The sequence below is a fragment of the Vicugna pacos genome, chromosome 16 (assembly GCF_048564905.1).
Source record: "Vicugna pacos chromosome 16, VicPac4, whole genome shotgun sequence".
Lineage (NCBI taxonomy): Eukaryota > Metazoa > Chordata > Mammalia > Artiodactyla > Camelidae > Vicugna > Vicugna pacos.
Genome location: NC_133002.1, coordinates 12,614,632 through 12,639,105, shown reverse-complemented (window position 1 = coordinate 12,639,105; position 24,474 = coordinate 12,614,632). Strand labels below are relative to the sequence as shown.

At 49.4% G+C, this 24,474-nt stretch overlaps 1 protein-coding gene across 11 annotated transcripts in view; it reads left to right on the top strand.

The window, feature by feature from the left end:
* Nucleotides 1-24,474, top strand: part of GAS7 (growth arrest specific 7) — a 182,819-nt gene that overhangs the window by 65,991 nt on the left and 92,354 nt on the right. Inside the window, exon 1 of one of the 11 annotated variants that reach the window (XM_072940734.1) lies at nt 5,393-5,616. The exons of 8 other annotated variants lie outside the window; for them this stretch is intronic. The gene's annotated coding sequence lies outside the window, so the exon portion shown is untranslated. Of the gene's footprint in view, nt 1-5,392; nt 5,617-22,795; nt 22,879-24,474 lie in introns of those variants that run through there. 2 more of the 11 variants (XM_072940737.1, XM_031674809.2) reach the window with 2 other exon arrangements.

Here is a 24,474-nt window from a genome sequence, read left to right as displayed (position 1 = left end):
TTTTGTCTATGTGGCAGGGAGTAGAATTTGCTTTTGGACATGTTGAATTTGAGGTGTTCATGGCATGTGTCTCTAAAGCAGAATGTGGTTTATCACATGAGTCAGAACCCAAGTGGGGACCTAGGAATGAGCCACGGGATGCAAAGCAGTGGCTACGAGAGGCTGATCTTGGGGTCATAGCCTTTGGTTAGTGATTAGCAGCCTGTGGCCCATGGGCCACCTTCTCCTTGGTTTCAGGGCTACTGTCATGGGCCACACGGAAGAGGAGAGCCGGTCAGAGTCCGCCTGCATGTACAAGCTGGCTTAATGAGCCAACATGCCCATCCCTGTGGCTGTGGGGTAAGGATGTGTCCCCACTTCTCTGCAGAGGCAGAGATAAGAGTGATGTGGCCACAAGTTAAGGAATGCTTGCAACCACCAGGAAGTCTGGAAGAGGCAAGAAACAAAGCCCCTTAGAATCTACAGAGTGAGTGTAGGCCTGCTGCCACCCTGATTTGGACTCAGTGTCACTGATTTCAGACTTCTGGCTCCCAGAATTATAAGAGGGAAAAAGATGGGTGTTGGTTTAAGCTGCCAAGTTTGGGGTTACTTGTTACAGCAGCTGAATGAGACTAATACAGCAAGCATTTGTCAAAGCCAGACTATCAGGATGCCCCTTGTAGGGAAAATAGTGATCCCTGGTCAAAGAACTTTGAACCTTTTTTTTTTAAACATATTTATATTGAAGTGTAGTCAGTTTACAATGTTCTGTCAATTTCTGGTGCACAGCGCAATGCTTCAGTCATATAGGAATGTACATATATTCGTTTTCATATTCTTTTCAATCATAAGTTACTACAAGATATTGAGTGTAGTTCCCTGTGCAATACAGTGTAAACTTACTGTTTATCTGTTTTAGAACTTTGAACCTTGAACACATGAACATTCATGCATTCCTTCAACGCATTTTTGCCGAGCACCTGTTGCACCTTGGGCCCTGTTCTAGGTGCTGGGCGTCTACAACACCGTCTCTGCTGACACTGCTTCAATTATCCTGGGGAAAGCAAACAATAGAAAACAAATAACTGTGTGATACAGTATCAAGCTAATGAGGTTCTGTTTTCCTCTTACAGAGCAGAGGGTAACAGAATGTGCTGTTCTCAGTGGGGTCGATGGGAAGGGTCTCTGGCTGCTAACATATGAGCAAAGACCCGAATACGAGGGGTCAAGCCAATGGATGTCTGAGGAGAGAATGTTCCAGGGGAGGGAAGAGTTAACTCATGGGCCAAGGGGTGGATGTGCTCTTGGCCCCTCTGCTGGGTCTGGAATAGAGGGAGGGAGGGGGTTGCTGTTCAGGCCACCACGAACATGGGTTTTCACTCTGAGGAAGGTAGGCATTCACTGGACAGATGCGATTTGAGGCATGACATTTTTTAAAAGATTGAGATAAATTCATAAAATTCATCAAACAGAAAATTCAGCATTTGATTTTTTAAACAATCTGATTTTTTTTAATGTTTATTTTTATTTATTTATTTTCTGGGGGCAGGGAAGTAATTAGGTTTGCTTATTTATTTTTAATGGAGGTACTGGGGATTGAACCCAGGACCCCGTGCATGCTAGGCAGGCGCTCTACCACTGAGCTATACCCACCCCCTGAAAGTTGACCATTTTTAAACTGTACAACTCACACCCACCTCTTCCTTCTCCAGCTGCATTTTATTCTTAGTTTTTCTGACCGTGACTGCCAGAATTTTAAAGACTTCGCTGTTGTTTCATGATTTGTTTGCGTTAGCACTGTCTATTGGTTCCCTGTTAAGAAAGATGAGGAGTGATTTGCACTCTGCCTACCCTCCTCCCCAGATGGGACAGTTTGCTGCTTACTTTTACTTATTCCATTAGCCAGGCGTTCACCAACACCTGGGTGGTAGGAACGGCAGCTGGAAACTGATGCCAGGGGTTGTTTTTTAAGGATCTGGTTCAAACCAAGGGTTAGAATGAACAGCCCTGTGAAACTCATGGTCTCTCAAGACCTTCTCTTCTCCCCTCTTCTCTTCTCTTCTCTTCTCTTCTCTTCTCTTTTCTTTTCTTCTTTTTTTCTTTTCTTTGAACCCATGGGAGGAATTTCTTTTGGCATCAGGGCAGGGATGGTTGTGCTTCCCCTGGGCAGGTGGCTCATTTTATCTTCAGGACAGACACCAAGGGCTCCTTAGCCAAACACAGGTCCCTCTTTGCTCTGGCTGCAAAGCTCCATGCCAAATTTGGGGCCACCCTCTTGTGCTGGGAGATTGGACTGGAGAGGTCCCCGACCTCAGCCAGACCTCATTGCATTTTTTCTGCTCGTATTTTGTCTTTCTCTAATTTGCACTTGGGGTCTGGATGAGGGAAGATGTGGTGTGGGGACTTTCATTAACTCTCTCATCTCTGCTCCATCCTCCCAGCCTCTCCCTGCTCTGAAATCAGACCTTCTGAACTTGACCTCCCTCCTCTGGGTTTTGTGCCCATCCCACACTCTCCCCCACTTCCAGCATGGGAAGCAACCACTCAGAAATAGGACGCATGGCCCCTTGCCCTGTGTCATTAAGGATGATTTATTTCTCTGTTAGAGATAATAGTCCATGTGAGGACTTACTGGAATCCTACATGTGGGGCTGAGCCTTGTTAAAAGATGCCACGTGAAGCCTGCACTGGTTTAAGGAGAGTCGACCAAAGGCCAATGAGCTTCATGTCGGGTTGCGTGGGTCCCCTTTTCCTGAACCCTCATCACTTCAGCTCAGGGGCTTAGAGTACCGAACTGTTGGAAGCAGGAAGGATGTTCTCCGCAGCTAGCTGCCCAGGGTCTTGTACCACCCTCCCCATCCTCCTTCCAACCCAACCCACCTCCATGGTACCCTAAACAGCCACAGTTCGCTGGCTGAGAAATTGATTCTCTCCCCACTTTTTGTTTTTTTTAGTAAAGCAGCACATGCTGTCCCCCCCCCCTTTTAATAGACTGAAATTGGACCTGGTTCACAGCAAGGTGAGATAGGTCCAAGCTGGTTGGAACCCCAGCAGCCCTCCTGCTGAGCAGACAGGTCTGCTGTCAGCACAACTGATCAGAATGTCATTCCCTCCCCTCCTTCTTAATATATCCTCTAACAGGCTGGTGCATTTCTGTATTTCCAGGTCCTCTCTTTATAGAGGATTTTCGAGCTCGGCACTGGTGGCCTGGCTGCGTTCTGAGACCTTAAGGCTCCCTGAGTCAGGCCTCTTTACAATGATGAAGGCTTCCGAACTGTTTGAGGAAGCTATTCAGAAAGGCCTTGTCATTCATTCATTCATCCATCCATCCATCCATCCATCCATCCAGCATGGTTCAGTGAACCTTTATTGAATTTCTTCAGTGGGCAAGGCTTGTCTGCTGGGTGCTGTGGGCAGTGTAGACACCCAGTGTGGACACTTGGCCTTCTGCATCCCAGGAGCCAACAAGCTCACTGCCAGGCTGGGAGAAGCACGTGCCAGGCACCACTTAAACCTTCTCTGACAAGTGCTGTTGAGGTGGTGGTGGTGGTAGCGCCCCTCAGAAAACATCCTGGTCTGAGTCTTTATCAACAATCCCATCTTCTGGGAGAGGGCTGCCTGCTGAGCAGAAATCGGGGTAGTTTGTGTGCGCATCCCCCTTCCCCCTAGGGAGGCAGGGCCCAGCTCACTGGGACATCTGGGCGGGTGGGATGTCCCCTTACTCTCGACTCTCCTCGTCTGGTAGATTTTCCTCTTTGGCTTTTCCCCATGCACACCTGAACCTCTGAACTTTCCTGAAACTACGTGGGAACCACAGGTGTTCCCTTTCTTTAGAGGAAACCGTAGCAGTATCTGCTGGCGCCCTATAGATAAATTTGTTAAACCAATAGGATCATTTAGTTACTTGGGAGACATTCAAGTTTTTCCAGGTTGGTCTGGGGGTGTCCTTGCAGCTTCTAGGCGTCCTCTTCCTGGAGAGGCCACTGACCTGGGCTCTGCTTGGAATCTACACCACGGCTCTTACTGCTCCCCCCACCTCCCCCGTCTCTCTTACGGCTCGGCTAGCCGCGATGCGTTCCCGGGAGCTGGTAGCTAAGTAGAATCTCTTCTGAGATGCCTTTTCCTCCTCCCTGGGGATGTGTATGCCCGACCCCCAGCAGGATCTCATCATTTCTTCCCCATGCCACCCGTCAGGATTTATTAACAAGTTTTGGTCTGAAATTGGAATTCTCCACCTCCCCAGCAGTTCTTAATTGATTTCAACAGCTATGCAACCCAAGTTGATTGACTTTTCGTGTCATGTTTAATTCCCTACCCTCAGTTTTAGCTGAAACTCGGCTACCATCCCCTCTAGTTAGAGCGCCCGGAACAAATTCAGGTTCCTTACAATGATTTGGGAACAGGGACTGAGCCAGGGATTGCAAATGCCCTGTCAAAGCAAAGGAGATATGATCTCTGCTCTTGGAGCCTCAGAGGGACACCCCGAACCCCACCCCCCGTGTGTGCATTCTCAGCTGATTAGCTAATGACAGGCCTGGGCTAATGTGATGCCAAAAACGTGAGTCACTCACTTTCAGGTGTGGACAACAGTGAGCATGCTCCGTTGCCATGGGAACGTGGACATGCATTCATCTCAAAGTGGAAAGAATTCACTTCCCCTCCTCAGGGATGTGGATGTTTCCCACACTGTTCTCTGGGCACGTCTGTTCTTCCTGAAGCTGCAATGTCCTCCTCAGCCCCTCACCCCCTGCTGCACCCCCATCACCCCCCATCCATTGTCACCCTCTCCTGGGTGGGTGTCCTGGCCCAGTGTATGCGGTTGACCCATCCCCACCCCCCTTGCCCCCTTGCCACTTTGTAGGTGTGGCCAACATCCAGTCATGCCTCTGATGCCTAATTTGAAGTCCTGGTGACCTAATTGTAAAGTAGGAGGAGAAGACTGAATGTTTCTTGAGACGAGGCAGCGAGAAGAGAGCTGGCCTGAGCGAGACAGAACAGAGTGAGGCTTTAGAGTTGAACCAGTTTGGCTCAAGTCCTGGCGCTGCCACTTATGAGCTCTGTGACCTTGGAAAAATATCTTCCTCCTCCTTTTTGTCCTCATAGGTAAAGTGGGGTAATCCCTACATTACCAGGCTGTGGGAAGGACGGAATTAAAGCATGGCGGCGCGCTTAACGTGTCACTCAGTACGGGATCATTTTCTCATGCTGTGTCACAGCAGCCCAGCGGGACTGAGGCGTTGACACTGAGCTAGGTGGCAGCCACGCCCAGGGATGTTGTTGAGAATCCAGAACTCTGGGCTGTGAGCCCAGTCTACCTTGGGCCGGTTGGGTGATGTGTCACCCGGGGTTCTTTGGTTGCAAACTTCAGTAACCGACTCTGGCTGATGTAAGCAAAGTGGAATTTATTGCAAAGATGCTGGAAGCTCACAGAATGGGCAGGAATCTGGGGAAACCTCCTAAAAGCAGACAGAAACCAACGTGCGCAGCTGTGTGAGGCCAGGTGGTAGGACTAACAGGAGCGATCTGGCGGACCCAGTGTGGCCAGGTGTGCTTGGCGGTGATGGAGGAACTCCACCTGTCTCGTGAGGGATCAGCAGAGAGCATCTAGAGGCAGGCACACCTTTTCTCTGCGGAAAAGTAAGGAACCCCCGCCCGGGGACCCCTTCGTGTTTAAGAGATGCACAGAGAAAGTACCCACTGAGACATGATTTCCTAAAAACAGAAATGGCGTGGTGTTAAAATAAGCGGTGAAGGACAGTGGGCACTTAAGTAGCAGTTGCTGCGATGGTTGTGGACAAATCTCACTTTGGGCTGCTTTTCTGAAAATGAGAGGCTTGAACTGGATGATCTCAAAGGACCCTTGGGTTTCTAACAGGGTTGTTCCAGTGATGAAAAAGACGGCTCTTCTGCGGGGAAGGGCCGGGAATTAGCGTTCAGTTCCTCATTTTCCCCCTGAAACCTCCTGCTCCACCATATATCTTGATAATGACCAATATTTTCTAGAATCCACTTAATTTTTTTATTTTTGTATGTATTTATTTATAACTTTTTTATTGAGTAATAGTCATTTTACAATGTTGTGTCAAATTCTAGTGTAGAGTAGAATCCACTTAATTTTTAATAGCAGTTGTCTACAAAAAAAGATTATAACCAGTATATCTACTGGCCCTACTTTAAAAATCATCTATAATTTATATAATTTACCATACATTTATCATAATTTACCATAATAAATAAATAAAATTTACCATAGCTATAATTTACTATAAAATAAAATTCACCCATTCCAAGTGTACAGATTGGTGACTTGACAAATAAATACACCTGTGTAACTTCCACACTAATGAAAGTCCAGGACATCTTTCCAGAAAGTTCTCTCTTGCTCATTTGCAGTCAGTTTCTCTCTTCTCCTCTCGCTCATCTCCTGAGGTCACCTCTGATTTTCTACCCTGTAGACTAGCTTTGCCTGTTCTAGGATTTCATAGAAACAGATCGTGGGGTGTGTACTCCTGCATCTGGCTTCTCTCACAGGGGATAATGTCTGAGATTTATCCATGTCACTGCATCAGTTGTTCATTCCTTCTTACTGAGGAATAGAATTCCATCAGTTGAGCATACTAGGATTTGCCTATCCATTTGTCAGTTGACGGACATTTGCATCGTTTCTGGGGTTTGGCTGTTATGAGGAATTCTGCGAACATTTGTATGTAAGTCCTTCGGACATGTTTTCATTTCTGTGGCGTCAATACCTAGGAGTGGAATTGCTGGATGCTATGGGAAGAGTACGTTTAACTTTATAAGAAACGGCAAAACCACCTTCTCCCCCTCACTCATCACTCACAGTGACCTATGCGCTTTCCGTTGTCCTAGCTTCTTGCCAACATTTTCTTTTTTAGCCATTCTGGTGAGTATGAAGTGTTTTCTCATTGTGCTTTCAACTTGTATTTTCCTGAGGATTAACGATATTGAACATTTTTCATGTGCTCATCACCATCTCCGGATTTCTCAAGTATTAACACTTGCCAAGTGTCAAAAATAACACATCACTTGGCATTAAAAAAAAAAAATCCCTGCATGTTGCTCCAATTCAATTCCTTTTTCTCTTTCTCTCCCCGGAGGTAACCCTTTGTCTGCGGTTGACGCATATTTTCCATGAGCACGTTTAAAATTTTTATTAGCACATATGCATCTAAAATAACATTTGCTAATGTCTCATGTGTTTTTAAACTTGCATGAGATGTATTTCCCTTTTGGGAACTGGGTTTTCTTCACACGTTGTTTTTGAAGTTTATCCACGTCGATATATGTAGACCTAGTTCATGTTAACGGCCCTCTGGTTTTCTAGAACATGCATGTCTCATCGTTTATCCCTGTGGGTGGACACTTTAGGTTATTGGGAACCATTGTACACCTCTCCTAGTGCACGTGTGTGAGTGTTCCTCTGGGACAGATACCTCGAAGGGGAATGAATATCTGGGTCTGCAGTTTCTTTCTTTGCAATCCTTAAATATTTTAAAATTCCTTTTTATTGCCTTTCTGTGTTATGGAATCTTCAACACTATTGAAAAGAAGCAGTGGTGGAGAACAGCCTTGCCTTATTCCTGACTTTAAAGAGAAGCTTCCAGTGTTTTCCATTGAATGTGACATTTATTATAATTTTTAATAGATTTTATCAGACTAAGAAAATTCCATTCCTCGTTTGTGAGGAGTTTTAACTGTCTGGTACTTTTTCTGTGTCTGAGTTATTCTGTTTTTTCCTTATAATCTTGTAATATGGTGAGTGTAACTAGTGAGTGTTCTAATGTTTTCATATCCTTTAATTCCCAGGATTGGCTAATGTGTATTTAGGATTTTTACACCTATGCCCTGTGAGGTTAGGAGACAGGCTTTTAATTCTTACATTGTTTATCTTCGACGGTTGGTACCTGAGTATTATAAAAGGAATTGATTGTTTTTCTTTCTCTTTCTGGGAGAGGCTAACTGTTGCCTTTTCCTTAAAGGTTTGAGAAAGCTTGTCAGTAAAACCACATAAACCCATTATCATTTTTTAAGGTAGATTTTAAGACCGCAGCATCTGATTTTGAAGGTTATAGATCTATTCAGGTTTTCTATTTCCTTCTGAGTCAGTTTGGAATTTTCAGTTTTTCTGAAAAACGATCAGTGGCAGGAGACAGTAAATAACCAGGCTGTCCCAAGACTGGTGGGAAAAAGGCATCTTCAATCTGCGGACACCTAGGAGGTAGGTGGGAGGAGATCAAAGTTAGAGCATTGCAGGGTTTTGTATTATTCAGAGGAAGGAAAGAGCTATCGATTAACTTGGTGCTTGAAGTCAAGTGTACGTGTTAAAAAGGTCAGTGTCGCCACCTAAGTAAGTATCAACAGACTGTACAAATGCCAAGGTTGTGGGGTTGGAAGGAGACTAAAGAAAATACAATCAATCTCAAAAAATGCAAGACAAGGGGGAGCAGAAGAAGCAAAGAGAAAAGCCTGGCAAAGAGAAAGCGTGTCATCATGATGGCCTGCAGGCAGCACCTCCTCCTCCGAGGCCTTTCTGGACCCCTTGGCTTTTCCCCTTAGCACTGCACACCTCCATCACTTTGCACTGTGACTGCCCATCTGCCATCTTTCTCTCTTAAAGGAGGGGACCTCTTCTGGGTCATTTATCTGCTGCTTCGCAGTGCCTGACACACAGCATGTGCCCACTAAGTGTTTGAATGAGTGGGGCAAACAAGTAAATAAGTAAGTGAACAGAGGGGCAAATAAATCCAGAGACGCTACTCTGTCAGGCTCAGTGGCTATGGGGAGATGTTTTAATCAGCGATCGCCTGGGTGGATCTGTGAGTTGGGAACCGAGACAGCAGCCGCAGCCTTGGATTTGACTGGGGAAAAGGTCAGGGTGAGATGCCTCAGCTGAAACCTATAAAGTTGTCAGCTGTCCGTGTGGCTTTTCTGCCCTTGATGGGTCCGCGGTAGTTCCGCGAGAGGCAGTAAAATAACCTGCGCAGCAAAGAAGAGCTTCTCAAACATTAACCTGAGCACAGGTCACCTGGGGTGCTTGTTAGACGGCAGATGCTGATGCAGGAGGGGCGGTGGGGGGGCTGGATGCTGCGTCTCCAGTGCGCTCACTGTTGCTGGTGCGTGGTCCATGCTTTCTGGAGCAAGGGTTCATGCTGTCATCGCCACCGTGGCTTCCCCCAGGGCCTCAGGGACAACAGAGTGACTCTTATCCTTGGAGAACAGGCTCAAATGAAAACCATCCTGACTTCCAGGATTGTTACCAGTGACTGTGAAAGATCCCAGCACATGCTGGCCAGGGAAGGGTATCACTGCCCCAGACTGTGTTTCATGACCCGTGTGCTCGCCCCCAGCCCTGAACCCTGAATGTTCTCCAAGCTCCCTGCACCGTGACCACCCTCCTCCCCGTTTTCCTGTTTCTCAGGCTGAGCTACCTGGCTTGTTTGGACGCATTGCATCCTGGAACGCTCTCGTCTTTGTGATTCTCATGTCACTTGTCACTGTCCTCCGGCCCTGCCACACTTTATCTGTGCAGTCAGAATCCTGTTTCCTTGCTTCATTCCAGCGAGCCTTCGCCTTGCTGTCATTCGGGTCCCTAGGCAGGAGGACCTCCTCTTATGTCTCCATTGTTGCTGCCTGCCCCTGGCGAGACACAGGCAGCTCACCCTGTACGCCCAGAATCGTAACATAGACTGGAGACTGTGACATCCTCACCCCGGCTTTCTTCATTTTTCTTAGTCCCTTATTTTCAGAGAAATGACACAAAACCAGGGGGCAGTGCCCTAAATTGCACGTAAATCCATAATGCACCAACCCTGGGGACAGACAGACCAGAGGTCCACCCCCGAACCTCTGTCCCTGGCTCTGCCCATCACGTCTCCGAAACAGTGCTGGCAAGTGGTCCACTCTGTTCTTTCTCCCACATTTATTATCAACTCCTGTGGGTCCTGGAGGCTTGTGGACAGAAGATCATTTGATCAGTAAGTGATGGGACCTGGGGTTTTTCTGGGTATGGTGTGGCTCCAGGGTTTTACAGAAAGCATCTTTTAAGCCAGAAGAACCTCTTACTCAGGAGGAAAATGGAAACTTGAATGCCTTGGGGGCCGTCCCCATACCTTGGGCAGGGGCAGCCTCCCTGCGTGCTGCTCCAAGTGCGTTCATGGACCCTGACAAGCTTCGTCCTTCGGTTTTTCCCAGGATGGGCAGAGGTGATGCATCCCTGAGAGGAGGCTCAGGGGCACCACACTGGCCTGCACAGCTACTGGGAAATGGACGATGGTTAAATCAGGGGCCACTGGCAGGGTCTGCGTGCTGGTTTGTGTCCTGGGGACCCAGCCTTTCCTAATGATTAACTTTGGCCGAGTAAGCTGTGGGCTAGGTCTTGTCTGGTACTGTCCCCAAGAGGCAAGTGGTGGCCATGGAGATGTCAGAGCAGCCCTTTCGGCCGCCTTTACAATCACCTGCGAGCTTACAAGGCCCCCGCCTCTGGGTGTCTCCCCAAGGCATCCCATTTCACGGGCTAGGGGACTCCTGGGCATCCAGGCAGCTTTAAAACTCCCAGATGATTTTCACGGGCAGCCAGGCTGAAAACCACTGCATCAGGGGATGGCAGAGAAGATGGAGACGTTTATCTCCATGCTGTCAGGGCAACTTCAGCACGGCCTTTTCAGTTTTTCAGGAGATGATCGCCATCTTTATTTTTCAATGGGAAATCTCCTGGTTTTCATACGTAGGCCCCCGACATACAGGCTAAGCCCACACCTCTCAGACGCCGATGAGGCTGGGCTCCGCCCGTCCCCCATTCCCTGCACCTGTGGGTGAGTACGCCCGTGTCCTGTTCTTGATCTTGGCCTCAGACTCAGAGTCCAGCTCCATAAAAAGGTTTGCTGAGCCCGGACACTGGGTGATTCCTGCTAGCCCTCAGCAACCCCATGGGGTATATGTTATTTTGATCCTGTGTCTCAGATGTGGGAAGTCACTTCACCAACGGGGTGGTGAATCCCAGACTTGAACCTGGGTCTCTTTGCTTCATAATCGCAAGCTCTCGGCCATCCTGCTGCCTTTCTGTGCGTGGCGTCCTTTGGTGCCCTCTGCCTGCAGATACCCCCCAGATGGGCTTCTGAGGGGAACCCTCTGACTCTGGCTCAGAGCCTGTGGTCGGGCCCCATCAGAGGGTCATGTGGTGTTGGGGAAGTAGGAATCTGGAATGCAGAGTCCCCTGTTTTATTTTATTTAAAATTAAAAATATATATATATATTCTCTGATCTGGTTTTTTTTTTTAAGTTGGTGTTTATTTATTTTTAATGGACGTACTGGGGATTGAACCCTGGACCTCAGCATGCTAAGCACGTGCTCTACTGTTGAGCTATATCCACCCCCTCCACTGTCCCCTGTTTTAGAGAAATGATACGTTTCCAGCTTGTGTAAGCTCTTCCCCCATCCTGTCCCCACCCCCACATCCCAGATTATGACTTGCCCCTCTCTCCCGGCCTCCTCTTGATTTTGGAAATGGGCCGGAAGGACAGCATCTTTGCTGGCATTTTGTCTCCCTGAGGTCAGGTCAGTAGCCAGGCCAGCTGAGTGGAGCCCATGGCAGCAGAAACGAGGAACGAGGGTGAACAGGGGGACAGGCTGGGAGCGGAAGCAGCAGCGGATCCACGTGGGTGCCAATGGCACATGACCCCAGGGCACAAGCCAGATGGGGCAGGTTCATATAGCGCAGAAGGTAATCATGTAGCGTCTTCCAGAAGACTGGGCAAGGATGGGTCTCCGTGGTCTCTGGGCAAGGCTTTCAGTACCACTGAATCACCAAAGGAGAAGGGTTTTCCCTTTGCAGTGTCCTCAGTGCTTCTGGTTCTGTTCAGGAGAGTTTCCGGCGGTGCTGGGTGAGGACCGGCCACGGCAGGTGGTGCTCCAGCCAGGACTCAGTAACTGCTTGGTTTTGCGGTCGCAGTTATTTTTGTGCTATTTCTGGCAAATGTTACTAGTTTTCCATTCAGAGAATACTATAAAATTTTGTGAGAAAGCCTTTTTTTTTTTAAGTGAAAAAGTAAGTCAACTAAAAATAGTAACTAAACAAGAGAAGAAGTGGTATGATGGGAGGCTGAAAATGATAATGTGGTTGGTAAAAGACACCTGGCTCCCAGGGGGAGCTGGGTATAGGGGTCCAGGGTATCCAGCTATAGGGTCAAACGGGACCCTATAAAAACGGGACCTTGGGCACATCATTTCATGCTTCTGAACCATAGTTGATGCCACTGTAAAATGGGAATATTGTATTAAATGAACTCATGTATGTCACGTGCTGGGCCCAGTGCCCGATGCAGTGATAGTAAGTGGTGGTCATTATTGTATGAAGTGTTCATCAAAATGAAATCTTTCACCTGGAGGCCACCAATGAGCACAGGCCAACTATGAACTAACAAGCTTTTTGAGGGAGTGAGCTCTCCGTCAGCACAAATGTTTCATAGACTCATCGCCTGCCTAGGAGTTGGTGGCAGGAATCTGCCACTGAATGGGCCAGAAAGCAGGGGAGGTCCCTTCTAAGGAACATTCTGTAGCCTGTGTGCAGAAGGTTAACAGAGCTGGCCCAAGACCTCTCCCCTTACAAAACTTGCTTACAATGTTTGTCTTTGGCTGGCACCTGGGACCTTGAACTTAGGGAAGGGTCCCACCGTTCCCTGAATGATAAGGGTGGCTCTTAGTGAAACTGTTCTTATACATGTTGTGGTTTCTGTGAACACTTGCTTTCCAGGGAGACTGGGGTTTTGCTATACGTCGTCGGGCAGAGGGTGCCTGCGGGACCAGCCCCCGACAGAGCCCCTGGGCTCTGAGTCTCTGTGAGCGGCCCTGGTAGATGAACTTCCCACAACTGTCAGAGCTCATTGCTGGGGGAGTTGAGTGCATCCTGTGTGTCATCTTGGGCACCACCTAAGGGTTCATCTTCGGTGTTGCCAGTGTTATAGAAACGCCTACACTTTGGGGAACCCAGTTTGTCTTAGAGCCAGGTCTGCAGACCACAACAGAAGTTCCACAGTTGGTTTCGATGGCGGTGTTTCCCTAGAGCTGTTTCCGCCCCGCGTTGTGGCAGCACTCCCACGTGGCCCGGGGGGGGGTGGCTTCCTGCTGTGATCAGGGGGGTGAGGGCACCTTCCCTGGTTGCCTGAGGCCTCTTGGGGTGGCTGCGGTGGACACCCACTTAGCTCCAGGTCCACCCAGACACCCTTGTGGGCTTGGCCAGCCTCTGTTCTCCACCCCAGAGGCAAGACCCCACCTTTGCCCAGCTGGTGAGCACCTGCACCGGCAGCTCCAGGTCTCTCCAGCTGGTGGGCTTGCCCTTTCCTCTGGTGCCAGGGCCCCCTTGACAACAGGTACAGGCCGGAAGCACCTACGTTGTAAGAAACAGTCCAGCTGGACGTGGCTTCCTGCCCCACTGTCTTGTCTCCCTCTGTCCCTCCTGCTTCTAGTACACATGGGGCCTTCCACGCTACCCTGCCCCAGCCCTCCTGGTCACTGGGGGAACTGGGGTGCATGTGGGGGTGTATTCTAATTATCTGCATCTTGCTCTGAGGTCAGGGTGCATTTTACCCCCAAGCAGGCCCCTGACTCCAGCTCCTCCAAATGTCCCTGAGCAGGCCTCGTCCCGGGGGTGCCAGCCCTGCTTGGCTGTGCTCGGCACTCTGCTCCCTGTATGTCTTCTACTCTAATGCCGGTTTACTTATGCTTCAGTTATTTTTTTTCTTTTTATATATATATTTTAATTTTAATGGAAGTACTGGGGATTGAACCCAGGACCTCCTGCATGCTAAGCATGTGCTCTGCCGCTGAGCTATCCCCCACCCCTGCCCCAGTCACTTCTTTTCCAAGTGCCACTCGACCTGCCCAGCAGTTCCCCATGGTTCTGTGGCGGCCAGCCAGGCAGACCTAGTGAGGCCTTGGAGCTGTGAACAGCAGCATGTCTCATCCACAGTCACACAACAGTCCGACCTGGCCAGATTTGGAGGGAGGCAGCTGATAATGGTTCCCAATGCTGTGTCCACATGCTAATCCCCAGAACCTGGGAATGGTGTCCAGTTTGGGAAAAGGGTCTTTGCAGATGTGATTAAGTTAAGGATTTTACAATGAGAGGATTATCCAGATGGTCCTAAATGCAACTGTCCTTTTAAGAGGGAGGCGGAGGGAGATTTTATTACACACAAAACAGGAGGAGGAGGATCAGGGAGGCAGTGGCTGGAGTGATGTGGCCATAAGCCAAGGGAGGCTGGCAGCCACCAGGAGCTGGAAGGGGCAAGAAATGGATTCACCCCTAGAGCCTCCAGAGGGAATATGGCCCTGCCAAAACCTTGATTTCAGTTCATTGGTACAGATTTTGGACTCCTGGCTTCCAGAGTGGAGAGACAACATACTTCTGTTGTTTTATGCTACCAAGTCTATGATAAGTTTTTACAGTGGCCATAGGAAAGTAATACAGAGGGTATCTGGCAATGCAGGTATCTTTGGGAGAAGCCCTTACCACAAATGCAGGCTGATGAAAAGGGCTGATTCTCTAAATACTCTCTACTTTATGATCTTTAAGCTTTGTTGCCGTGGCCTGTGCCAAGGGACTATTAGGCATAACTCTATTGCATGTTACCAAAATGCCACTCATACTGGCTTCAGACAGGAAAATTTGTAGGTTGGTATAACTGAAACATTTCCAGGTGTCAGCTTCAGGCATGGTTTGATCAAGGGGTTCACACAGTGTCAGCAGTCTGATGTCTCTCTTTGCCCCCCACCCTGTCCCTTCTGTTTCTCACCAGTCACTTTTCTTCTCTGTGGCCTCCATTCTCAGGGAAGTTTTCCCTGTAGGGTGTCAAGGTGACCATCCGCAGCTTCAGGCTCACCTTCTATCATAATACTGCTTCCTCTCCCCAGTAATTCCAACCAAAGTCCAGGGATTGAGCCTCTGGGTCACCTGCTCATCCCAGAACTAGCCACTGTGGTCAAGGGGATAGACTCCTTGGAGAAGTGGAGGGCCACCTGTCCCCGCAAACTGTGATGACTGAGAGGGAAAAGCACATCCTTAGAGGAAAACCAGGGGTGCTCTTACCAGAAGCACAGCTGTGGGACAGGCACACAGAGCTAAGAACTGTTGCAAGTTGTGTCCTGCCTGGCGGTTCCTGAGGCTTGTGAGACACCAGTGAAGACCTTGGTGGTTTCCAGGCCCCAGATCTCCCACAATGTGCTTGGAGATGCCAGGCCATGCCACTGAGGCTTTCCCTCTGCTGAAAGAATCCAAGTGTGAAAACCAGACTCAGCCCCACACATCACAGGAGATGGAGAAGCTGACCCTGGAGGTCGCAAAAAAGGCGGGGATCGGGTGAGAGAACTGAGAAGCTCTGGGTCCAGCAGCAGCAGCTGCTTGTATTAGAAAATCTCATTATCAAAGCATCTTTGAACTTCTGTTGGCGTTTCATGACTAATGTTCGATCTGGTGAAAGCTGCACTTGGGAAACGGAAAAGGGGAGTGGAGCTGAGCGCTCCCGCTACAATGGGGCTCTCTTTGGCCACGGTCTGTGGAGGAAGGTGACTCACTGTGGGGACCAAGCAACAGAGGACCTGCTGTGGCCACATGATAACAACACTCCTCCTGCCCCTTCTCTGTCTTGTGGAGGTGGGAGCCCTGGGCCTTGTGTCCTGGAGGAGGCATCTGGCCCTGGAGGGTGCCCAGTGGTTAAGCTGTGCAAGGTGATGGTCAGGAAGCTGTCTCCACAAGCAGCTCAGAGGAGAGGTGACGCGCTCAGAGTTCTGGAGCCAGGTATACAGGTTCAGGCTGCCTTCTGTCATGTCTTGTTTAAGGTGTAAACTTGGGTTTGTCACCCTGACAAAGTTTCAGGGCCACCTGGGTCTAGCCTCACCCAGTGCTGCCACTTACAAGTGTAAATGCCACTTACACCCTGAGGCAGGCTGCCAACTGTTTGAACCTCAGTTTCCTCCCCCTGCGAAATGGGTATACTGATCTTCCCCAACTTAAGTATTTCCATTGTGTGTTGAAAATGTTGCAAGCTGAAAATGCATTTGATACACCTAACCTACTGCACATCATATCTTACCCTTGTCTACCTTAAACATGCTCTAAACACTTACAGGAGCCAACAGTCAGGTAAAATCATCTAACAAAAAGCCTGCTGGATAATACAGTGTTGACGATCTCATGTAACTGATTGAATACTGTACTGAAAATGAAAAAGAGTGGTCCCCTGGGTCCAGAATGACTGGGGGTTTACCCTCCTGATTGTGGGGCTGACTGGGAGCAGTGGATCCCTTTGCTAGACCGAGATTCAAAATGCAAAGTACGGTTTCTACAGCATATCGCTTTTGGACTGTCGTAATGCCGAGAAATCGTTAAGTCGGACCGTCGTAAGTCGGGGACCATCTGTACTTGCAGTACCTACCTCCAGGGTGGTGATGGAGGTGGGGTGAGTGACTGTATGTAAACTGATAAGAACATTCAGGCACATTGTGTCACGTTAAGTATTTCCTGCTGTGCTTGTAATGAACTGAAAATGAAGATGCCTCACCTGCCTCCAATGTTGGTGCGAGTGTTAAGTGAGATAATGTGCATCAGTGTTTAGAGCAGAAACTTACTTTCTCCCTTCATTGGATTTAAGCTCCCCCTGGGCAAGGCCTGTTTGTCTTGCTGGCTGCGATGGTTTCCCGGTCCAGAAGGGTGTCTGGAGCATAGGACATGCAACGGCAAGTGTTTGCTAGACAGATAAGTGGACGCACACAGTGTGTGCTGTGTTAGCCAGCATCTTGGCACGGGTGGTCCTGAGTCCCGGGTAATTCACACATTGTGCCAACTTCGCTTGAGCTGCTGCTTCCATACTTTGGGGCAGAGATGGTGGCTCTGGCAGAAAATGCTGGATAATTGCCACAGAGAAGTTAAATAAGCACTTGGTTGTGTGGAGCAGAGAGAGCAGAATAGCAGGGGCTTGTCTGGTCTGTAGGAAGACGGGGGACCCCTGGGTGTGGGCACACGTGCACATGCCAGGTGCCACTATGCCTCTGCTCAGCATTTTTAAAAAATTGAAGTATAGTTGATTTACAATGTTTTGTTACTTTCTGGTATGCAGCAGAGTGATTCAGTTATACATATATACATATACATGCTTTTTCATATTCTTTTTTATTATAGATTATTACAGGCTGTTGAATGTAGTTCCCTGTGCTGCACAGTAGGACCTTGTTTATTCTATGTATAGTAGTTTGTATCTGCTAATCTCACACTCCTAATTTATCCCCTCTTCCCCCTTTCATAACTGTAAGTTTATTTTCTATGTCTGAGTCTGTTTCTGTTTTCTAAATAAGTTCATTTGTATCACTTTTTTAGATTCCACATATAAGTGGTATCACATGATAGTTGTCTTTCTCTGGCTTACTCCCCTTAGTATGATCATCTCTAGGTCCATCCATGCTGCTGCAGATGGCATTATTTGATTCTTTTTTATGGCTGAGTCATAGTCCATTGTATAAATATACCACAATTTCTTTATCCAATCATCTGTCAGTGGACACTTAGGTTGCTTCCATGTCTTGGCTATTGTAAATAGTGCTGCGGTAAACATTGGGGTGCATGCATCTTTTTTGAATTAAGAGTTTCCTCTGGGTCTGTGCTCAGGAGTGGGATTGCTTGATCGTAGGCTAAGCTTGTTTTCAGTTTTTAAAGGAATCTCCATACTGTTTTCCATAGTGGCTGCACCAAACTACCAACCGCATAGGGGGGTTCCCTGCTCAGCATTTTGATGGAGGTGAGAGGGAGCAGGGACTCCTTTTGTCAGAATGACAAAAAGTGGTGTTAGTGGGCTCTGCCTGCCTTTCCTGACCCGGCAAATCACCACAAAACCACCGCTAAGTCACTCTCTGCTGCCTCTTCCTGACCTGCTCTGGGAAGGCCAGCCAGCAGTGGCCCACGGGGCAGGGCGGAGGTTGTGTTTGCTGGGCCTGTCCTTTCTGAGTGGCCCCTGCTGCCTGCAGGGCTGGACAGGGCCTCCTGGGCAGCCGTCCCTTCCCTACGGTGTCCTGGTGGCCACAGGCCTCACCCATGTGGGGCTCCCTGGGCGCCCACAGGAGCCTGGGGGCTGGAGGGCATATGGTGTGGGGACCGAGATCTGCAGGGTCATTAGAAACCCTCATCGGCTGATGGTGGCTCCGCCCTCCTGGGGGAGGGAGGAGAGGGAACACGAGCAGCCCTGGCTTGCTAATTCAGGCACTTCTGTAACCAACAGCAACCCAGCAGCCAAGCCAAATTAGCCATGTTATTTGACATTATTTACATAAAGAGATTTAAAAGATCTGTGTCCACTGTGTTCATGTGCCTTCAGTGGGCAAGATGCATTTTATTTGTTTTTAAAGTCTGTGTATTTTTTGTGTGTGTGCGTATCAACAAGGAAACATTTGAGGATGATTCGGCCAGTTACAGAATCTACTTTAAAGTAGTTAACAGAATGGTTAATATTCCTCCTTAATTGTGAGTCAGAGCTTCTCTGTGATCTCCAGAAGTCCTACTGTTGGTCTCTCTGTGGAAAAGGACTTGGATCAGAGTCATGGGGAACCAGCTAAGACCCGGTCTGAGCGTTAGGCTGTATCAGGGTGTCTCAACCTTGACATTGTCGGCATTTTGGGATGAACAGTTCTTTGCTGTGGGCAGGGGGTCCTGTTCATTGTAAGCTGTCTGGCAGCATCCCTGGCCTCTATTCACTGGATGCCAGTGGTAGATACAAAAATGACCCCCCTCCCCCCAAAATGTCCACGTCCCTGGAACCTGTATGTTCAGTCACATGGCAAGAAGGAACTGAGGTTGCAGGTGGAATTAAGATTGCAAACAAGCTAACTTGGAGGTGAGGAGAGTATCTTGGATGAGCCAGGTGGGCCCAACGTAATCAAAAGGGTCCTTGTCAGTGGCAGAGGGAGACAGAAAAGAGAAGACCAGAGAGTTGGCAGCCTGAGGAAAACTCGGCCCACCGTTGCTGGCTTTGAAGACGGAGGAAGGGGCCATGAGCCAAGGAATGCAGGTGGCTTCTGGAAGCTGAAAGTTCAGTAAGACAAGGAAACAGATTCTTCCCTAGAGCCTCCACAAGGAACGCGGTCGTGCCGACACCTTGATTTTAGCCCAGTGAGACCCACTGCTGAAATACGGAACTCTGAGGTAAGAAATTTGTGTCGCCTTAAGCCACTGAGTTTGTGGTAATTTGTTATAGCAGCAATAGGGAACTGATACGCTCGCCCATTGTGACAACCAGTAAATGTCTCCAGGCATTGCCAGATGTCCCCATGGGGCAAAATCACCCCTGGTTCAGAGACGCTGGCTATGGGGACCGCCATGCTATTTCCCTACAAACTGGGAGAGGAAAGAGTTTCTCTGCTCTGTGATGAGAGTGAGGCCAGGCGTGGGCGCACCCAGAACGGTTCTCTCTGGGAGGAAGGAACCAGTGGTGTAAAAGCGGGTGGGGGCCACAGCTGCTCCCCTCAGCCCCTCCCCGGGGCTCCTGGACCTGTCGCGCGGTCATGAGTGGCAGAGTGCACTTGTGCCTGTTTGTACAGAGCTAGAAAAGCAGCTGAACTATCTTCAACTACATCATCAAAGAGAATGTAGGAACTCAATAAACGTCAGCCAAAGTAGCATTGCTAGCGGCGTCCAGGGCAAGGTGGGCCAACACGTGGAGTGTTCTCCGCACTGTTTGTGGGCGTCGTGGGCAGAGAGGAGAGGCCGGGAGCCCAGCCTGCATGGGGGGCCACCCAGCCCGGGCTCTGGGCCAAACGCACAGCCCCCTGGTTTCTTCAACCCAACCTTGATGCTGTCATTCTGTTTACTTTGCTGACTGCGAAATCCACATGGTTCCGATTTCTTCTTTGTGATCTGTCGTCTCTGTGTGGCTTCGGAGCCAGAATCCATGTGAAGCGGCTTTGAAGTGGTTGTTCTGGGGTAAGTGGGATGTGGTGCTTTTTCAGGGTTCACGGGGGCAACCGTGAGGTCCCCATTTGATTCAAGCAGGGCTCTGGGAGTTGCGACTGGGAGGTGGACATTGCTTCCCAAGCACATTGGTTCCGGTCCTGGCGCAGGAGCCACGCTGGGTCAGAAGGGAGGAGACTTTGCAGAGCCTGCGGTGGGTGTGCGCAGCCAGGGCCCCTCCTTGGTCCTCAGCTTGGGTCATATGATGCCTCATTCCAGGCATCCCTGGCTGAGTCAACACGTGGTTCCATGTCACCTGCTGCCTCTGGGTGCAGCCCAGAGATGGAGCTGCGGCCTTTGGCTCCTCCTTGCAGGCAACAGCTGGCCGTGCTTGGGGGCAGAGGAAAGGCAGATGCAGGGAGAGAAGAAAAGAGAGGGACAGTCAGTGGGCAAGTAGGATATGGAGGAAGACATCGCCTGTATCTGTGCTTTTGATATTAAAGGGCCAGATCATTCCATGATGGGCTGGGCTTTGCTGGATCTAATTGGTGTGTGGAGGCCAGTGGTCCCCAGACTTCAACCTGCATTAGAAACACTCACCTGGAGGGCTTGTTAGAACAGACTACGGGGCCTCACCCCCAGAGTTCCTGCTTCAGGAGGGCCGCGGTGAGGCCTAGAAGTCTCTACTCGGAAACAAATTCCCAGGTGATGCTGATGCTGCTGGTCCGAGGCTGAGGGTCATTGGTCTAGAACCAGACGAAGGTCTTTATGATGAAACTGATGGTCCTCAGGACTTTACAGTTGATTGGTGAGGACCTACCTCACTTTTTTAATTGAAGTATAGTTGATTTACAGTATTAATTTCGGGTGTATAACATTAGTGATTCAATATTTCTGTAGATTATATTTCACCTCAAGTTATTACAAAAGGATGACTCTGTTTTCCTCTGCTGTACAGTACATCCTTGTTGCTTGTGAGGACCCCACTTTTGATCTGAATAATCTCATGAGGTGACAGCGTCATCATCGATGTTTGTGATTTTTTTTCACAGTCCTCTGAATTTTAACACATGCTATAGATTCGTGTAACCACCACCTCAACCCCGGTGGAGAGCAGTTCCATCACCCCAGGACCCTCCCTCATGCCTCCCTTTCCGTTCAGAGCCTCCCCCAACCTGCCCCTTCATCAACCATCCCCATAGTTTTGTCTTTTTTGAGAATGTTGACTAAATGGAATCGTACAGGAGGTAACCTTTTGAGACTGGCCTTTTTTTTTTTAATGTCCTTATGTTGAATTATTTTGGCCATTAGATGACAACAGTATTGGGTTGTCTTTCTTCCTCCCTCGCTTCCTCCCTCCCTTCCACGTTGACTGCCCACTGTGGACCAAGTGCCTCTGGGGAAACACACTGTCACCCAGATTTGGGTGACGGGGCCATCAGCGTGTTAATGGAGGTACTGGGGATTGAATACAGGACCTCATGCGTGCTAAGCACGTGCTCTACCACTGAGCTGTACCCTCCCCCATGAGACTGGCTTCTTAACATCGTATCTGTGAGATGGTTGCAGGTTGTGGCAATACATCAACAGTGTGTTCCTTTGTGTCTGTCCTGAGTATTCTATTGCATGGATGTACCACAGTTTGTTCCTCAGTCCCCGTTGAGATCTTTTGGGGTTATTACGGATAAAGCTGCTGTGAACGTTTGTGTATACGACTTTGTGTGGACCTGTATATTCATTTCTTTTGGGTGTATATCTAGGAGTGGGACTGCTGGGTCGTATGGTCGGTGTGTTTAGCTTTATAGAAGACCGCCAAACTGCTCTCCAGGGTGGCTGCACCATTTTGCATTCCCACCAGCAGTGGCTGAGATGGCCAGTTGCTCTGCATCCTGGCTAGCACCTGGTCCTGGTCAGTCTTTTACATTTTAGTCTTTCTGGATCATGTCTGATTTTTAAATGTGTAAATGAGTCTCAGAAAGGCTCCGAGTTGTCCGAGGCCCCTGGCCTCTTGGTGGCTCCGTGAATAACTAGAATCCAGACCTTTTGACTTGATGGCTGTGAGCATTCTGGGTGGTGGCTGTGCCGAGCAGGTTATTTCACATGCCAGACTAGAAACCGGTAGCTTCTGTGTGAGACTGGGGGCTCTGAAATATCAGGGCACCTGTGGCAGGGTAAAGGCATATGTCTAGGGACTAAGGAAACAAGGAAAGTAGAAACAGGAAGTGAGGCAAGAGAAAAGGTGCATATCCTCGACTCACAGAGGTGGGAGGCACTGGGCTCCTTCACCCCCTCATCCCTCCTTATTTTTAAATTGAGGCTCAGAGAGGGGAAGCAGCTGGCCAAATGTCACACAGCTCACTGGTGCCTCTTGACCCTTTGCATGTGACCCACAGTTGGCAGAAGCCACCTTGATTTCCAGAAGCATCGTGGGAGTATCCCTGGGGCCACAGGCTGCGTCCCCTTGGTGCTTGAGGAGTAGAGCTTCTGCAGGTTGATACACCTGGTCAAGATCACTATACTCCCTCGGTGTCTTGGACTCAGGTCTATTCTGGGTGGGAGCTGGTTTCAGGAAGGAGCTTGTGCCGGGGGCCGTGGCCACAGCTGAAACCAGAGCCAGTGACTTCATGGGGTGGAGGCTTATAGGGGACCAGGCCCTTCTCAGGGGTGGTCCCACCCACCCTCGCAGGGGAAACAGTGCAGCTGCCCTGGAAGGCGGTGGACATGCTTTCCCGATTGCAGAATACTTCTTTCATTTTGAATATCATTTGTTTGGTTGCCACAGCAACATCAAGTCTCTATTTTAATGCTAACCTGCGTGGCTGCAACTTTCTATATATAAATGCTGCTTTGCACAGTGAATTAGCTGATGCCACGGGGAAGCAGCGGATGTGGAGACGGTGGCAGAAAATGACCAGCGGGTCAGCTTTGCAAGAGGAGGGACTGTGGGGCTGAGGTGAGTGGGCCCCCGGGCGGTGCGGGTTATCTTCTGGCCAGGTGCTCGAAGCTCATTGGTGCAGGGAGAGAGCGAGGCAGCCACACCTGCCACACCTGTGGGAGTGGGGAAGCCCTCCTTGGATGGCCTCCTGCTGGGCTGGGGTCGGTGATACTTCTGTTTCCCCACGGATCTCCCCTCCTCATCCCTTCAGTGAGCCTGGGCCTCGGGAAACCAGAAGCTCTGGAGAGAAGAGCGAGCCACTGAGGCAGGGTGGTGTCAGGTGAGCTGAGGGCAGAGTAAATTTTCCTTGTTTCCTTTGACTTGGTTCCCCAGTCTGAATCTCTGCCTCCTCTGTTTTGCCTTTTCTCCTGTTGGGGCCAGATGACTCCACGTGGTACAGAGAGAGTGCTCAGGAAAAGCCCAAAAGGGACCTTGGGAATCGGCAGGTTCAGCTCCCTTGGCTCTAAATGAAGGAGAAGCCCAGAGAGGTGCACTCTCTGCCAGATGTCACACAGCCAGTCAGGGAGAGAGTGGGACGGGAACCAGGCGCCCAGAGATCTTCTGATGCAGCCATTCCTCTCATGGGGGTCAGGACGGCTGTGGGTGTACACACCAGACTTAGGGGGCTGCAGAGAGGGTGGTCCACTCAGGGGTGCTCCTTTCTCGTGTCACAAGTTGGGAGGCATGTAAGGAACCCAGGATTATATAACAGGAGTCGAAGCCATTAAGGCTTCCAGAAAGAGCATGTAAGTTAGAGTCTGGAAAACTGGGATTCATGCAGATTCAGCCACTTCCCATGGGACAACTGTGTCCGCTTTCCTGGAGGCTCCATTTCCCTCCCTAAATGCTGGAATCCCTTCCCAGCTCTGTTGTGGAAGGTCACTGTCACAGCCGGCGTGAACCTGCGGGGAGCCAGAGCGGTTTGGAAACCGTGAGGCACCCTCGCGGCCCCGCCCGCCCGCTGCCGGGAGCCCTCAGCAGCCGAGGGCTCCTCTGCAGATGGGGTTGTGCGGTGTGCCTCGAAGTGCAGTGCAATTTTATCTTTGTTTAGGAAGCCTCGTTCGGGTTTCCTCTTTAACAACAAACATTCTACAAATAACTTAAGTGCCCTGGATCCACAGACTTTCAAGGCTCCTTATTCTTGAGAAGGGAATATTCGTACAATTAGAATCTAGGTGCCTGTGAGTGGTATTTAGTCTGTGGGGCTGGGAGATTCAGAATTGGGAGCACGCACTCACCTCTGCCTGGGTGGATAAGAAAAGTGGAGTGAAGAAATCCCTTATGGGAATTTATAATGAAAAATAAGTGTAAGGGGGGAGATTCTTAAAAAAGGGGATCGAGACCAGGTAAAGCAGTGTTTTCTGAACACGCCGTGTCTGTAATCCGTATTAACCAGCATGAAAACTAGAGTCGGAAAGCATCAGTGTGCGTTGCACGTGGGAAAGCAAGTCCTGCTACGTGAAACTTGCTTCGTGTGGACTGAAATGTGCTTTTTCCTGTGGGTCAGACTTTTCAAAACAAAAGAATGGCAACTGCTGGCCTTGAGTGGTGACCCGACGAGCCTGAAGTCTCCTGTGGCTGGCTGGGGATTGCTTTTCCAAGGAAAAGCTGGAA